Consider the following 5,078-nt stretch of genomic DNA (forward strand, 5'->3'; position numbering starts at 1 on the left):
ACGAGAGAAAATACTCTTACTCTGAATTATCTAATTCAGAACAATTCACTCTGAATCAAAAGCCTGATTTAAGTGTGGTTCACGGAGGAGAAGTGTCATCCCGCGTTCTGCACCACCTGTAGAGGGCGCACAGCTGACTGGCTCAGTCCTGGAAACCAGGAGCTGCCAGGTGTGACGAAGCGGTGAACGGCTCTCTCTACGCCTTGTTCGGAGAAATAGTTTTTTAATTTTGCCAGCAACCGCACCTGAATTTATCTTGTCCTTACAGTGGATCTTATTTGTCTGTTGAGTTTGAGCTCACTGTCCAGAATAACGGTGATACTTTTAGCAAAGTCATGGCAATACGAATAAAGTGTGCCATGGCGCTGTCGTGCTCATCTAAGATGTTTTGTTGACCAATTAACCAAAAGATCATCTCAGTTTAGTTTTTTCATTCATACAAAGAAAGTTAATTTCCATTCAAGAACAAATATCACTGAGACGGTTTGGTAGGGCCTGAACAGAAGCTGGATGATCTGTTTTTACTGGCAGATATATCTGGACGTCATCTGCAAAGCAATGAAATGAAATTTTAGGCCTCTGGAATATGGAGCCCAAGGGCAACATGCATCTTGGAAAAAGTAGAGGGCCTGAAATGGAACCCTGAGGCACCCCACAGCTGAGAGGGGAAGTGGCCTGGCTCCTGTCTGTGAGGGGACTTCTGTCTCCTCATGACAGAAGTGTTGATCTGACCAGATGTGATTGAGGAGAACAAACGTAACAGAACTCCGACGTCACTCTTTTCACCAGCAGCACCTCTGGAGCCAGCGAATTAACCCCGACACTGCTGTTGGATTCTGTCGGTTCCCCACAAGAAGCCAACCGAGCTGAACCGCATTTCACCTTCGCTGCATTGCAGAGCACCAGTTGACGCCAGACAGTTTTCCGTACAGAGCGGCGAGCGGCGCAGAATGTCAGAAACTCCAGGAGGTGAAGTCTGCAGTTTTCCGAGGACGAGCTGCTGCAGCAGCTTCCTCAGGAAACGCATGAACGGAGGAGATTTCCCTACAGGGACCACACAGACCTTCACATGCACGTTCACGTGCACCTCCCGTGAATAAGAATGGAGCTAACGAGGCTGCGCTCGGACCGAAAGGACACGGGGGACCGGGTGTTGAGCCCCCCCCGGGCCTCCGCTCTGCTGCTAACGAGACCACTCCATGGTTATCGGCGCACATGCGCACTGCTTGCTCCGTACAGTGGAAAGCAGGCCATGTTCGATTCCTGCCCACTGCGGAGGACTTCATGGAATTTCCATTTCCATGACAACGGTGCTGAGAGGGACAGGAAATGCAACTTGTTGCAAATGTTCCGACTCACCCACGAGTGACCCGCTGCACACCAGCCACATCGTGTTCAGTGTTCCTGCCGTTGCCATGGGAGCGATGTCCAACCTTCATTTGTGAGATGTTGACAGTGTTTTTCTGATTTCTTGTGACGTGTTTCACATTGTTTGTGTCCGGTTATCAGTCATCTTCTCATCCTCTCAGAGATTTTTTTGTTCTTGTCAAGTGTTTTTGCTTCTTTTGAGTCTTATTTGTCAAATTTGCATTCTGTTACGTTTCTGTATGAGGAGCTTCTGCAGCTGCTGTTATTATGAAGTTCAGGAGGTGCAGCAGGAGGTGCAGGACGAGGTCAGAGTGTTAAACTGATAAACCTGAACGTTTATGGCGTATCGACTGGTGACGAGTGTTGGACGTTGATTCAGTGTTTCAGCACAATTTATTGACGTGTCCTTGGTGTCCCGGACACACACACACACACACACACACACACACACACACACACACACACACACACACACACACACACACACACACACACACACACACACACACACACACACACACTCTCACTCTGGCTGTTCCTGTGGCGAGCAGCAATCGTTCGACCTACATTTTCATAACATTCAATCCATTTCTCAGCAGCAGTCATCTGGATCAGCCGGTTCTGTTTTCCTGGTCTGTTTATTTGTTCCTAAAGTCTCCGAGTCCATCTCTCACCAGTCAGCTCTGTCTCCACAGACGACACTCACACAGTAATAAAGTGCATTCTGAGCTCTGTTACTCAGAAGAACAAAAGTTTCCCTAATGATGTTCGTCTGCGACGCATTTTCATTACGTTGGTTTGAGCGGATTTTTCTTTTCCTTGACGGTGTTCGTGGATCAGAATTACCAGTAGATTCCTGAAATGAAGCGGGCATGACCCTTGGGTTTCATTTGCAGCCTCTCCTTTAAATCTGTTTCATTCTATCAGTCAAACTTCACAAGGCTGAGTCCAGAGGAGGGAAAATTAAAAAAGTTTCACAGGACTAAAAATGACATATCGCTGGAAAGGACTTGATCTGGGGAGGAAGGTTATGCCAGTCGGGAAGTTTGAATCTGCTTCTGCTCAGAGATATTGACCTTTTGAACTCTGACTTTGGTGCCTCTTTTAAAGCTTTTATTTTGACAGTGAAATTTGCCGGAATCTTCAAACCAACTGTTACACAAAGCTCTTGCCATCCACTGACCTGTCTTGATATTATCATCACCATGGGTATCATATGTGGTAAAACCTACATTTCACCTATATACCTATGTATTTCACCTATATATCAATTTAATTTAGAAATTTATTCCAAAAATGAGTGTTCCTTGTCAAACTGAAACCCCTGAATGTGCCTAAAGTTTTATATATCACTGGCCTAAAGAGCTATTTTGAATAAAGAACTGCAGCTAAAATTTGATTGAACGCATCTTGAATTTGAAGCTCTATTTGTGCTTTAGAAGCTGAGGTTTGGTTTGTGACTTTATGAGCTGAAATAAAGTTAATGATGAGCTGAAAATGTGCTGCTGTTAAAGCACAACGCGTGAAGTAAGTGTGAGCATCTTATTGCTGTAATTTGTGTTTTTATCACATCAGAAACAATGGGGGTGGGGGTGGGGATGGCGGTCGTTGTTGTAGTATCAATAAACCAGGAAGTGTTTTTTTTTTTGTTGCTTTTGCATTCACATGGAGCTTCTCATGGTTGAGATCAACTCGGTTTTCTTTATCTCGGCACATTCCATGTGATTTTGGCCTGAAATTCGACTACATCTTCGTTCACACGCGCTGTCGATGCTGGCCGGCAGCAAAAGGCTAACTGGACAGCGTGTGTTGTTTTGACAAATTCCCATCATGCTTTGCCTCTTTGTCATGCGGTGAAGCATTAAGCTAGTGAGAGCTCATTAAAAGAGCCGGTCGTGACAAACTGAAAGTATTGAGCAGCAGGCAGCTGTAACAGTAAACGTTCTCATATTTTATCACAACTAAACAACAGCGATGAACAGTGTTGTTGGAATCATCATCATTAGAAAAGATCATGAGGAAAATACTATGAATTAGATTTTGCTCCATATTGGCTTCCATACCAGAACTCCCCTCATTAAAATACAGTGTTAGAGGTGTGTGCGCACACATTGAATAACGGCAATTCATTGATAAGGACTGCAGTGAATCCACAAATGTGGCTGAAACAAAAATATAATAAAGAAATTAGACAAAAGATCATGTGTTTCTATGAGGACAAAAAGACTTTTAGAAGAACCTTCAGGATAACTCATGAAAAACTGTCCAGGTGGACAGAAGTAGGAGCAAAAATTCATTCTTCTGAGCAACATGTTTGAGAAAGCAGTTTAGAACCCGAACCAGACTCAGAGGAGACTTTTTCATTTCTCACATATTCCAGAAACCAGTGAGGGAGAAGCCATGAGGAGAATCTCAATAAAGAAACAGTTTCTGCTGATGCAGGAGGAAATAACAGGCTGGAGGAGGCGGAGCGGCTCGCTTCCATCATTAGCAACTGTTTAATCAGCAGAGCTTCAGCTGCTCAATTAACAAAGAAAACAAACAGCAGCACAAAGGGACACACACACACACACACACACACACACACACACACACACACACACACACACACACACACACACACACACACACACACACACACACACACACACACACACACACACACACACACACTCTGTGAAGGAAGTTTTTCATCAATGTTCTACTGGAGTCACAATCAGAAGGGTGTGTGTGTGTGTGTGTGTGTGTGTGTGTGTGTGAAATGTTCCTTTATTATCACCTTTTGTCACCTTCACACGCCTGCAGGTAACCAACTGACCAGCCACCATCATGCCTCCAGGCCTAGATCCTCCAGATCCTTCTGTTAACCCGGGTCCTCCAGATCCTCCAGATCCTTCAGATCCTCCAGATCCTCCAGATCCCCTAGTTCCTGTTTTTGGAATCTGCCTGAGCTGAACCTTTCAAGTCGTCATGAGAGCAAGGTAGATGGGGGTAGCCCAGACATAAAGAGAGAAATCTCAATGGAGCTTCTTCTTCTTCTCTGGAGGATAATTAGCAGTTAGCATGCTAAACCCAACCCGCATCTGGATTAGTCTCACTAATTTGACTCACAGAAAAGAAAACTTCAAACCTTTCAGGAAAAGAAGAAAAGGAGATTAAAAACACAGAGAAAGAAGAAGAGAAACACGGATGCTTTTATTTTCTTGAAACATTCTGGCGTTAGCTCGTTAGCGCCGAGCCGGAGTTTCTCCTTTGAATGTGGAGCATGTTCATCGCGAGGCCTCGTTAGCCCACTTATCTTCACTCACTGGTCTTTATTCTCTCCTTCATCCACATGAGAACTCGTCTTCATCACACAGGCAGCATGCGGCCTCGTCGGCTTTGTCAGAACTCCCGGAAAATCAAGATTAAAAAATCTGAGAGTCCTCGTCGCCGGCTGGAATGTTCTTACATGTGAGAGGAAACTTTGTTTTTCCCTCCAGCGTCTTGAACAGTTCAGCTGACAGTTTAAGTTCTTTCTCCCTCTGATCTCCAGTTCGAAAACCAAACCAAAATAACCAGACTTCTTAAAATGAAACAGATGTTTTTTGTTTTTGTTTTTTTTTTTCCACTTTCAACTGACTGCGTTTTACTGCTAATTAGCATGTTGATGCTAATTTCCAGAAAGTGAACTCTGTTATGGATGGGAGATGTTTTTGTCGACTGTGAAG

This window comes from Salarias fasciatus, chromosome 3 (genome assembly GCF_902148845.1).
Source record: "Salarias fasciatus chromosome 3, fSalaFa1.1, whole genome shotgun sequence".
Classification (NCBI taxonomy): Eukaryota; Metazoa; Chordata; class Actinopteri; order Blenniiformes; family Blenniidae; genus Salarias; species Salarias fasciatus.